The following is a 12,386-nucleotide window of genomic DNA, read 5'->3' as shown; positions in this document are numbered from 1 at the left end:
ACGTGTATATTACATGTAGTTTGACTGACGTGTATATTACATTTAGTGTGATTGACGTGTATAGTACATGTAGTGTGACTGACGTGCATATTACATGAAGTGTGACTGACGTGTATAATACATGTATACTGTCTGAAGTGTATATTGCATGTAGTATGACTGACGTGTATGTTACATGTAGTATGACTGACGTGTATGTTACATGTAGTATGACTGACGTGTATAGTACATATATAATGTCTGACGTGTATATTACATGAAGTGAGACTGACGTGTATAGTACATGTAGTATGTCTGACGTGTATATTACATGTATAATGTCTGACGTGTATATTACATGAAGTGTGACTGACGTGTATAGTACATATATAATGTCTGACGTGTATATTACATGTATCCTGTCTGACGTGTATATTACATGTATTCTGTCTGACGTGTATATTACATGTAGTGTGGCTGACGTGTATATTACATGTAGCATAACTGACGTGTAAATATCATGTAGTGTGACTGACGTGTACATTACATGTAGTATGTCTGACGGGTATATTACATGTAGTGTGATTTACGTGTATATTACATGTATACTGTCTGAAGTGTATATTACATGTAGTATGACTGACGGGTATATTACATGTAGTGTGATTGTCGTGTATATTACATGTATACTGGCTGACGTGTATATTACATGTATCCTGTCTGACGTGTATATTACATGAAGTGAGACTGACGTGTATAGTACATGTATACTGCCTGACGTGAATATTACATGTAGCATGACTGACGGGTATATATCATGTAGTGTGACTGACGTGTACATTACATGTAGTATGTCTGACGGGTATATTACATGTAGTATGACTGACGGGTATATTACATGTAGTGTGATTTACGTGTATATTACATGTATACTGTCTGAAGTGTATATTACATGTAGTATGTCTGACGTGTATATTACATGAAGTGAGACTGACGTGTATAGTACATGTAGTGTGACTGACGTGTATATTACATGTAGTATGACTGACGTGTATATTACATGAAGTGTGACTGACGTGTATAGTACATGTATACTGTCTGAAGTGTATATTACATGTAGTATGACTGACGTGTATATTACATGTAGTATGTCTGACGTGTATATTACATGAAGTGTGACTGACGTTTATAGTACATGTATACTGTCTGAAGTGTATATTACATGTAGTATGACTGACGTGTATGTTACATGTAGTATGTCTGACGTGTATATTACATGAAGTGTGACTGACGTTTATAGTACATGTATACTGTCTGAAGTGTATATTACATGTAGTATGACTGACGTGTATGTTACATGTAGTATGTCTGACGTGTATATTACATGAAGTGTGACTGACGTGTATAGTACATGTATACTGTCTGACGTGTATATTACATGTAGTGTGACTGACGTGTATATTACATGTAACGTGACTGACGTGTATATTACATGTAGTTTGACTGACGTGTATATTACATGTATAATGTATGACGTGTATAGTACATGTAGTGTGACTGACGTGTATATTACATGTAGTGTAGCTGACGTGTATATTACATATAGTGTGACTGACGTGTATATTACATGTAGTGTGACTGACGTGTATATTACATGTAGTGTGACTGACGTGTATATTACATGTAGTGTAGCTAACGTGTATATTACACATGGTGTTACTGACGTTTATATTACATGTAGTGTAACTGACGTGTATATCACATGTATAATGTCTGATGTGTATATTACATGTAGTGTAGCTGACGTGTATATTACATATAGTGTGATTGACGTGTATATTACATGTAGTGTAACTGACGTGTATATTACATGTAGTGTGACTATATGCAACTTTGTTGAATATTTGTCTGACGTGTATATTACATGTTTAATGTCTGACGTGTATATTACATGTGTGGCTGACGTGTATATTACATGTAATGTGACTGACGTGTATATTACATGTATTGTAATTTTGATTACATGAAATGTGATATACGTATTTCAAATTAGATCTGATGAACATACCCAATGGAATTTCATGCATATCTCAACTCTGTATTAAAACCCAGCATAGCGTCAACATACATTTAAATAATAGATATATGTACAGGATATATCGGGTGTTTACGTTAAAATCTACTAAAGAAATATATAATTATTAAGCAACACCATATTCATAATGTATAAGATTACTTACGATTGCATAAAATTGTCTTATACTTCCAAACACAGGCCAAGAAACCATAGAGCGGTCACCCATCCTCTGAAACACAGTGGCATTCACAAGCTTGCCATACACATATACTGTGTCTGGATGAGTGTGGGGATACTGGTATTGATCAATGTTCTCTGCGATTCACATTGCTGTGTAGTCGCCATACCCTATCGTTTGTTAACGCACAACACATGTGCCTTCTTCCCAATGTTATGGAATGGTAAGTGTGCTGTCTGTGTGAGCAGTGTGTGACGTTTGATACATATAAGTAATAAAGTACCGGTGTTTCGGTATAATTAATCGATAATCAGAAATATGGCTTATCTTTGAGGTCGTTATGATACAGTGGGTAGTACTAAATATTGATTTCGCTACCTTTCGCGTCAATACATTGGTAATGCTTTGTTAATCAGCACCACCTATCCCCCTATGCCTAAGTACTATGTCCCCTACGCCTAAGTGCTATGTCCCCTACGCCTAAGTACTATACCCCACTTCCCCTACTCTCCTTACCCTTGTTTGTTTACTCAGTTTACCCATTACAAAAGCATTAATTCATTCAAAACTTGGTATTATAATTTTACCTACACATAAGGGAAAATTCTCCTTAAAAGACAGTATCTTACTGCATCTAATCCAATTCAAAGTGAGTTTTAAGACGAGCAGCACATTGGGGGAAAACTATACATACTCTTTCAATGGATGTGTGTATCCTTATTAACCGGTTAGAACTAGTATTAGTAGTGTTGTAGACTCCCTTTAACATTACCAACCGCATTATTGATTGTACATCTTTATCAGGAATGCCTATCTCGGATGATATTCCTGTTGATTTCGTTATGTTTATTCTTGTTCTTCGTCTTCTTGCAGACCTTGTTTATTAAACTGTTTTTAACTCTGAAGAAACAGACGTGAGCTTTCTGCGCTGTTTTAAATCCCTCCGAAAGGATGCTATGTAGTTCAGGAACCAATACCAGCATAGATAAATATAGTGTATATACAATTAAGAACAGTTTTTAGGGGAGTAGGGCACTTCACAACTATGGAAATAACAATGTACGTTCTTAACGCGTTAATAATATATAGACGGTTCATCTAATTCATAAGTAAATTATATTTTGTCAAAGTGAGGTCACAATGACATCAAGATAACATCCATGTAAAACTTAATTAACATTTCTATTTGAAAGATTTAGGTCATTTTATAATTAAAGTCAACCCGCTTATATGTTTGCTTTGAAAACAAAATTCGCTATTTGTGGTGGTCATTTTGAAATGACAGTCAACTCCTTTTCAGCAATATTGAACATTTTCATTTCTTCTCCTTTTTTCTCTCATTTTTAACAAGTATTGCCTAGAAATCATTATGTGGTAAACAGTTTTTTTAATATACAATAAAATATTATTTACCTCCCAAAGATACTTCTAGCAACATTTCGTGTATATTTTGAATTCGGACAGTCAATTTTAATTCTCAATGTGGATTTCAGTTAAATTTTGCCGAACTATACTATAAAATTCACTTTCTATTAAAAAGGTTTCAATTTTTTGTCAATTTCTACGGGTCTAAACTAGTAGCTATATATGCCTATCATTATGGGACTTAGTTGGCATGAATATACATGACCAGGGCCTGGGCCGATAATTAATGTACTGACATATAATAGTAAATACGAATAATGATATCCATCCGCCTCACATTCCCATTAAAGTTTAATGTAAAAAAAAAAAAATATGCAACTTTGTTGAATATTCATAAAGTACTCACCGAAACGTTGTTTCACAAGACTAATAGATTAGACGGTAGTTAAAATCAGATAATGAGTTATCTATCTTTCAGAAATCGTCGGTTCCCCCCAATTATTTTGCGTTGAATTTACTGTTGATTGGCGACACATGGTTGTAAAACTATTAAATATAATAGGTTTCTCTAAATTGATCGGCCGCTGTAGATATCAAATACGTGCCCGATATATGAGGTTAATGTCACTCTCCGCAACAGTCAATAACACGAACTGTATATTGATCAATATCCACTTAACGTTAATAAAACGGTGAGGAGACAAACAAACGCTATATGTCTCGTTTTGAGATTCCCCTTGTGAATAGGGTTCAGATAGGATAGAAGATTCTTGTTATCCTTTATATGTAAATATGCCTACTCCGAGCTTCTGATCTTATGTGTTCAATACAAATCACCAGTATGCTTAATTTACATAACTAACAGGTAATCGGCGAACCGTATCTCATTTTCTTTAATTCGAAATGTTCTTATTTCTTGTTATCCTTTATATGTAAATATGCCTACTCCGCGAGCATCTAATCTTAGGGGTTCAATACAAATCAACAATATACTTGATTTACACAAATTACAGGGATCCAGGTAATCAACTAACCCTATCTCATTTTCTTTAGTTATTTAGTTCGAATGTTCTTATTTCGAAAATGGGTCGATATTTCGTTTACATGTACTGTGGGTTTCGTTTCGGTTTTACTTTATATGTGACAATTCACTGTATCATACGAATAGAATAAATCCACGGAAATCATTTAGTTGGGAGATGTGGAAAGCAGTTACTAATGTATACAATACAGAAGACACAAACCATTATTAATATGCTGTATTATTAAAATAGGGGGTATTTTTCAATTAAACATGCACGTAAACATCGGTGTATTCGGTGGTATATAATACGGACGATGAAACCAGCGGCCTTACGACCACACAGTGGATCTAACGACATTTGATGTGTTTGAACAAAAATAATGATGCACAATTAATACTTAGTCTACGTATACATTAATACTTAGTCTACGTATACATTATTACTTAGTCTACGTATACATTATTACTTAGTCTACGTATACATTAATACTTAGTCTACGTATACATTAATACTTAGTCTACGTATACATTATTACTTAGTCTACGTATACATTAATACTTAGTCTACGTATACATTAATACTTAGTCTACGTATACATTAATACTTAGTCTACGTATACATTAATACTTAGTCTACGTATACATTAATACTTAGTCTACGTATACATTAATACTTAGTCTACGTATACATTAATACTTAGTCTACGTATACATTAATACTTAGTCTACGTATACATTAATACTTAGTCTACGTATACATTAATACTTAGTCTACGTATACATTAATACTTAGTCTACGTATACATTAATACTTAGTCTACGTATACATTAATACTTAGTCTACGTATACATTAATACTTAGTCTACGTATACATTAATACTTAGTCTACGTATACATTAATACTTAGTCTACGTATACATTAATACTTAGTCTACGTATACATTAATACTTAGTCTACGTATACATTAATACTTAGTCTACGTATACATTAATACTTAGTCTACGTATACATTAATACTTAGTCTACGTATACATTAATACTTAGTCTACGTATACATTAATACTTAGTCTACGTATACATTAATACTTAGTCTACGTATACATTAATACTTAGTCTACGTATACATTATTACTTAGTCTACGTATACATTATTACTTAGTCTACGTATACATTAATACTTAGTCTACGTATACATTATTACTTAGTCTACGTATACATTAATACTTAGTCTACGTATACATTATCAATTTAAATTAACAATCACAACATTAAGACACGTTTATTTTGTAATGAAAATATTTTGTTTAAACGTGTCACTGAGAGATATTGAATTCTTGCATAATGTTTCATGTTTTAATCATTGTGAAACAAAATTAAATTGAGGTATTAAGGAATTTTTGATTTATTAGATATGTAAATGCTTAAGATAAACGATACAATGGTAATATAGCATAAAATGAAGTCGATTTACACGCCATTATACATTAACAATTTATGAATATATACAAATATAGGTGCACGTGGATCATAATATCAACTTTATTCTGTTTAAGATTATTTGAATGTTGCTTCATATAAACAACTTGATTGATTGATTCACTCGAGGTCATGAGTTAACAGTTCACATTCCGTACTTTGACGAATTCCCCCTTCTGGTACATTCACTCCATACCCGTACCGAAAAGCTCGCCATTGATAAAAACATGATTTCCTGTCGAACTATGACGCTTGCGAAATATCCATATAACTAAACTTACAAAATACCGATACAAACCAGTACATAATCCCCTTTTAATATTGATAATTCCATTCAATTTTACATAGACTCCGTGGAAAGCTTATAACCGTGTGACGGTATTATATTTGAAAAAGACAAAGTTGATATGCTAGGCGTACCGCATTGACCTGGTTGGCTCATTAAATGATGCTTTTGTAATATAACATAATAAAATAATAGCAACAACGTTTATAAAGCTGTTGACATATTAAACTAAGGACTAAATGTCGACATGGCCTTTGAAAAAGCACAACAACAATTCACTTAATACATAACACTTGTTCTCAGGTCGGTGAATTTTCTTTGGGTGTCCGATTTTCCTCCACCACAAAACTAGATTCGTCCTTAAATGACCATAGCTGTTAACAGGAGGTAAAGCACAAACAAACCAAATCATCACACTTGTCGACTACACTTATATGAATTCTTATAACATAACACTTCCATTTACCTGTATGTATTTAAACATAACACACGATGGTTCTTATTAGATATTAGAACATCAACCACACCTTAGTTACACACAAATTGTGTGATAACTTTCTCAATATGTTTTACAGAAACAACTAAATAATAAATTCCCGTAAATGAAAGGGAACGAAGGCAAGAGAGGATAGCGACTCTAGCTGTTGGGCTGAAACAGCATGCCAATTTCGTTCTCTTCTGTGACCTAAGTTTGATGACAGTCACGCAAAAGAAATTCCCAAATTCTGTTTGCTACCCCTACATTAGTAGGCCTAAGTATAAGCTGTGGGATAAAAAGGCCATGATTTTCTACTCACGCCGTAGATGAACACGTTTCTGAAAAAAAAATCTAAATTCCTATCTATTGATAATCTAAAAAACTGACAACCAAAGATACCATTGAGAGTTGTGCCTCACATATTGATGAATATCTAAAAAACACGTAACATATTTGTCAGGTTTTGTCAGTATTACTCGGAGTAATTTGAATAAGAAGTTCAATACAGGAGTAACATTATCAACACAATAATACAATCCACGCACTTTAGTCACTTGCTTGAATAAGAAGTTCAATACAGGAGCAACAGTATCAACATAATAATACAATCCACGCACTTTAGTCACTTGCTTGAATAAGAAATTTAATACAGGAGCAACAGTATCAACATAATAATACAATCCACGCACTTTAGTCACTTGCTTGAATAAGAAGTTCAATACAGGAGCAACATTATCAACCAAAAAATAAAATGCATGCATTTTAGTCAATAGCTTATCCATATTTTGCTTTAAATAAGCAAATTACAGATGAAAGTTTTTCTAAAAGAAACTGGTGCCGTCCCAAGTTGACCAGTACCGTATACGCCTGAAATACATAGATGGATTCCAATTGTCTTTATCTGACATCTTCGCAGACAGTTTGGTGTGTGAACGAACACATTCGCTCTCGCAGAAAGATGAGTGTAATCTTGTGACGTCAGACATAAAGAACTTCAACTGACAAATGATTTTTGTGAAACGAGATAAACAGTGGTAATTGATATTGTTCATGAACTATAACCATTTTTATATCATATGTCATTGTGTAATATAGCACAGTGTGCTGTAAACATTTTTCTTTTAATCCTCGCTTCAACCTATCATATTTCATTGTTGCTCAAGTTGGACATTGAAACAAGCAAATGGTATCTGTTTACCTGTGAAATCGACCAGATTAGCAGTTCCCGTGCGTATGAATTTGTGGCTATTTTCACACTGTTTAGACAGTGTTAATCCGCTGCAACAGTAGCAAGGTTTTTGGCATATTGACTGAAATAGCAATATTGACAATAGAAAGTACGCACGTGTACTGTCTTTTTGTGCAATACAAATGTTGAATTTAGAATCAATTATTTTCGATATGTTCCGCAACAACAAATATCCAGCGATGGGCTATATTTTAACATCTTACAAGTAGATTTGCACTCGATACAAACAGCTTAATCGTAGACTTACCCGATTCCCAGTTATAACAAAGGGGTTAAGATGAAGTTTGAACTGAATATTGTTTTGATCGATCTCATCGGTTGAAACGTTGATCTCAAGACAAATACAACAAGATAGTTTTTCAGTCCAATGAATTGGTTTCAAGACCTACTTAATTCATAACCTCATGGAAAGACTACAGATATTCATTAAATAGCCGGTTTTTCGATTGACGTACCTGACAGCTAACAGATAACTAGCAGTTTTGAATATGTATGGGAATCGTATGCACATAGCCTAACACAAGAGAAATCGATGTTAGAGGATATCATAGTTCATAATCATAATCAAAATCACATTTCCGAGTGATACGTATACAATTTTGTCACACATCAATGTCGTTATGTACCAATCAATGCAGATTAATTATTCAGACAAGTTTGACATTTACGAAATATACTGCATTGTATAACTGGTGTGAATAATATATGTAGTTATCAGAGCAAAAATATATATTTCGCGTATTGCCATTCAGTATGACGACCAGATAGTTTTTATGAGATTTCTGCGAATCCAGGCGGGTCTTTGGGGTCAGGATCCACCAATCTCACTCTCTATAACGGAGAAAAAGAAAAAAATCTGAGGTGGGGGCTTGGGCATGGAGACACCGCCGAAAAAGAAGGTTAGAGTGTTGTGATAGGGATAGGAGATAAATGTTGTCTTCCTCACTGTACTTTAAGAAGATGACATCAAAGACAAAACCACGATTCCGGGCGGGGCACATCGGTCACCTATTTCGATACACATGTAGAGGTATACAGTAAGGGAGAGAACTCTGATAGAAGTGATTGCAGTGTACAGTGGGTTTTCTTCCACTAGTCATTAAAAAAAAAAAAAAATAGCGGAGGAGGTTTTTCGTAGAACACTGTTCTTTCGTTTTAGTTCCTTTAATACAGTTTCTCAATAACAAAATATGTTCTGTGGTAAATGGTATATTAAGTTTCTTTTATAATAAACTGTTATGAGTCGGAATGACCAGGGGTTAAACACACCTGCATTGAACTAGGTACATGTGGTCACTCCGTAGAGTGACTGTCGACAACCCGCATCATGGAATATGTTTGAACGGAACTGTGTTACATACCCTCAGATGAAACATGCATTTCAAACCTTATATTTACGTTCTATTACATTCACTTTCATTATTTGAAATTAAGAAAAAGAAGGGTTTTTCACGTAAAAAAACAACAACGCCGTCCTGAAAACCAATTAATTGAACAGCCTTTTTTCGCGGAAAAGATGATGCGTTGTGAATGGTGACGAAACACACAGTTGAAAAAAAACCCATATAGTTCCACTTTGCACATTTTAAATAATTTAATTTGTATACCAGCATGTTTAAAAGCATTGGTTATCTTTAAAATTGACAATAGATTTTAATTTGAAAACCATGTAAAATATTTTAGTTACAAACAGTCAGTCCGTGTTCGCGAAGGTAGCTGACCGATAAACAACGGTTGTACAGCGGCTAAGCTCATCATGTCACGATGCGGTTGAAATGTCAACGAGCTGAGTGAATGAACACTGAAAGTGTACCTGAGGAATGTGTAGTTTCCTCAGAAACCAGATGACGATTTAAAAGACTCTGTCGACTGAATCATTGTATCGACCGACTGACAACGGGACTAGCCCATTGTTCGAGCATTCGGCATGTGTTAGTGTTACTGTCGCTGAGGGGACTGGCCGACGAGCCGGAATGATTTGACCTGCTTGGCCACTTGCAACGGAATCTAGTGTAGAGGGCAGCGATTTGTAGCCCACCATCATCAGATGGTGGGCTAATCAAATCACCCTACGTCCGTGGTCCGTCGTCCGTAGGGCATTCCGTGATTGCACCATTCCGTCCGTCCTTAAACAATTCTTGTTAGCGCTATTATTTTGTGACTGATCACTAAACCAAGATGGTCAAAACGCAGCCATCTTGAATTTTAGAGTTAAAGTTTGTTAGCGCTATATCTCAGAACTAAGTACCGGAAAGATCTTTCTCAAATTTCACATAAAGGTTCCTCATGGTCCCTAGTTATGCATATCAATTTTTGGGACTGATCACAACACCAAGATGGCCGACAGGCAGCATCATGAATTTAAGAGTTAAATTTTTAGCGCTATTTCTCATAATGTACTGGAAGGATCTTTCTGAAATTTCACATATAGGTTCCCTGTGGTCCCTTGTTATGCATTTTGAATTTTGGGGATGATTGGAAAACCAAGATAGCCGGCAGGTGGCCATATTGAATTTGGGGGTAAAATTTGTATTAGTGCTATAAAAAGTATTGGAGGGATCTTTCTCAGATTGTACATATGGTTCCTCTTGATTCTTAGTTATGCATATCACATTTGATATGAAGATTTTCATTTGGTCCTTAGTTGAGCATGTTACCTTTCGAAGTTGATCAAAAGACGGATTAAAATGGCAGACAGGCAAAAACTGATCAAACAGATAAGAAAAAAGAAGAGTAAAGATCAAACTGACATAGAACTAATGAAGATGATACGATGGTGGGTGGCAAGATCCCTCTGGGATCTCCTGTTTCTGTTCTGTTGAAAATGACCTGTTATAGGATCTAATAGTAGACTCACTTCGATGGCCCGACATAAACATGATGTGTCTTGATTCAAAACCGTTTCAGCACCCTTATTTACTTAAACAGTGTGATTTCCTGTTGATCATATCTTAGTTGTTAACACAGATTAAAAAAGCTCGGGGTGTTTTTGGTTGGGGGCGGTGACTGTTGTGTTTACATAGTGAGGTCAGATGTCATATAACGGTACATGTAGTACTGTTGATATTACTACACGCTTGCTTTTATTGAAACATAACAACATTTTGAGTTGATATTGTTATCTAAACGGACTGCAACACAAATGTAAGTATATTGGTATATAAGACGATTAATTATGGAAAAATCCATTGTGTCAATGTGTATAGTGCGTTTCCAAATGATATTAAGTTTTAGTCAAAAGTTTCGTGTTTTAATCAGAGCAGTTCAAGGCCTAAATTTCATGAATTATGCTTAATTGAAGGACACATACCTTACTTCCATAAAGAAATCTGAATTGAAGTAAATTTTCCTTATAGCTCTGCTATATTGATTTCTTTTCCTTTAATGTGAATCTTGGGTCTGATGATGACGTTTTCCATACTGCAATGTCTATTTACAACGACTACGTTTAAGTGTACCCAGCAGTCCTACTCCAGACGAGTTTACATTATATAACATAACAAGTTGTGTTTGGACAAAGGATGGATAGAGTAGTCAAGAGGTCAAAGTGGACTTGCAGCACTAATGATGAGTCGACGATGTATATAATTTCCTGTTCTCTTACATGCTATTAAGTGACTCTGAGGCTACATACATAATAACACGAGTTGTACGCCTCCCTGTAAACTCGGAATGGTTAAAGTTATTGAATACAGTGTTATCATGATGAAATGTAAAAAGTAATTTCCTACCGTGTATCAACAATCTTCTCTCTGTGTACGTCTGAAAGTATAGGACCACTCTGTGTGTCAATCTGTTGTGTACGTCTGAAAGTATAGGACCACTCTGTGTGTCAATCTGTTGTGTACCGCGGACGTTTTCATGCTCTGTTTTGAATGAGTTCGAGTGGCTGAATTTCCTTCCCGGTGCGAACACAAGCACACACACATACACATTACTAACATCGTTTACAATGTACAGGATTACAGGTTAGTCTATAAGCTCTACACTACTGACGTTTAAATGGTTTACTGAAGGGGATATGCTGACTTAAGTTATATATATGCATGTGTGTGTGTGTGTATGTGTGAGGGGGGGGGGGGGTACAGAATTAGGGATGAGGGAGTATATTGAGCTATTGGATAGCAAGCCAACTTAACATTTAATATCCAAATAGGTGTCAAAATATGGAAGGGGATCACCGCCATAATTATTTTTTATAGAATTAGTTACTTCTGGTTTTGAATCTAATTCTATGTACATTTGTATTATTTCCCTAGTTGATAAGTTATA

General features: G+C 34.8%; 1 protein-coding gene across 3 annotated transcripts in view; it reads right to left on the bottom strand.

The window, feature by feature from the left end:
* LOC110456784 (beta-1,3-galactosyl-O-glycosyl-glycoprotein beta-1,6-N-acetylglucosaminyltransferase-like) overlaps positions 1–12,026 on the bottom strand; it is a 38,388-nt gene extending 26,362 nt beyond the window's left edge. Inside the window, exons 1-2 of one of the 3 annotated variants that reach the window (XM_021507745.1) lie at positions 11,846–12,026; positions 8,064–8,175 (exon numbers count right to left, since the gene is read on the bottom strand). The gene's annotated coding sequence lies outside the window, so the exon portion shown is untranslated. Of the gene's footprint in view, positions 1–2,219; positions 2,325–8,063; positions 8,176–11,845 lie in introns of those variants that run through there. The other 2 variants (XM_021507742.1, XM_021507743.1) reach the window with 2 other exon arrangements.
* Positions 12,027–12,386: the final 360 nt, after the last annotated feature.

This window comes from Mizuhopecten yessoensis, unplaced genomic scaffold (genome assembly GCF_002113885.1).
Source record: "Mizuhopecten yessoensis strain PY_sf001 unplaced genomic scaffold, ASM211388v2 scaffold8841, whole genome shotgun sequence".
Classification (NCBI taxonomy): domain Eukaryota; kingdom Metazoa; phylum Mollusca; class Bivalvia; order Pectinida; family Pectinidae; genus Mizuhopecten; species Mizuhopecten yessoensis.
Note: the sequence above shows the minus strand (reverse complement) of the source record. Positions and strands in the feature narration are given on the sequence as shown.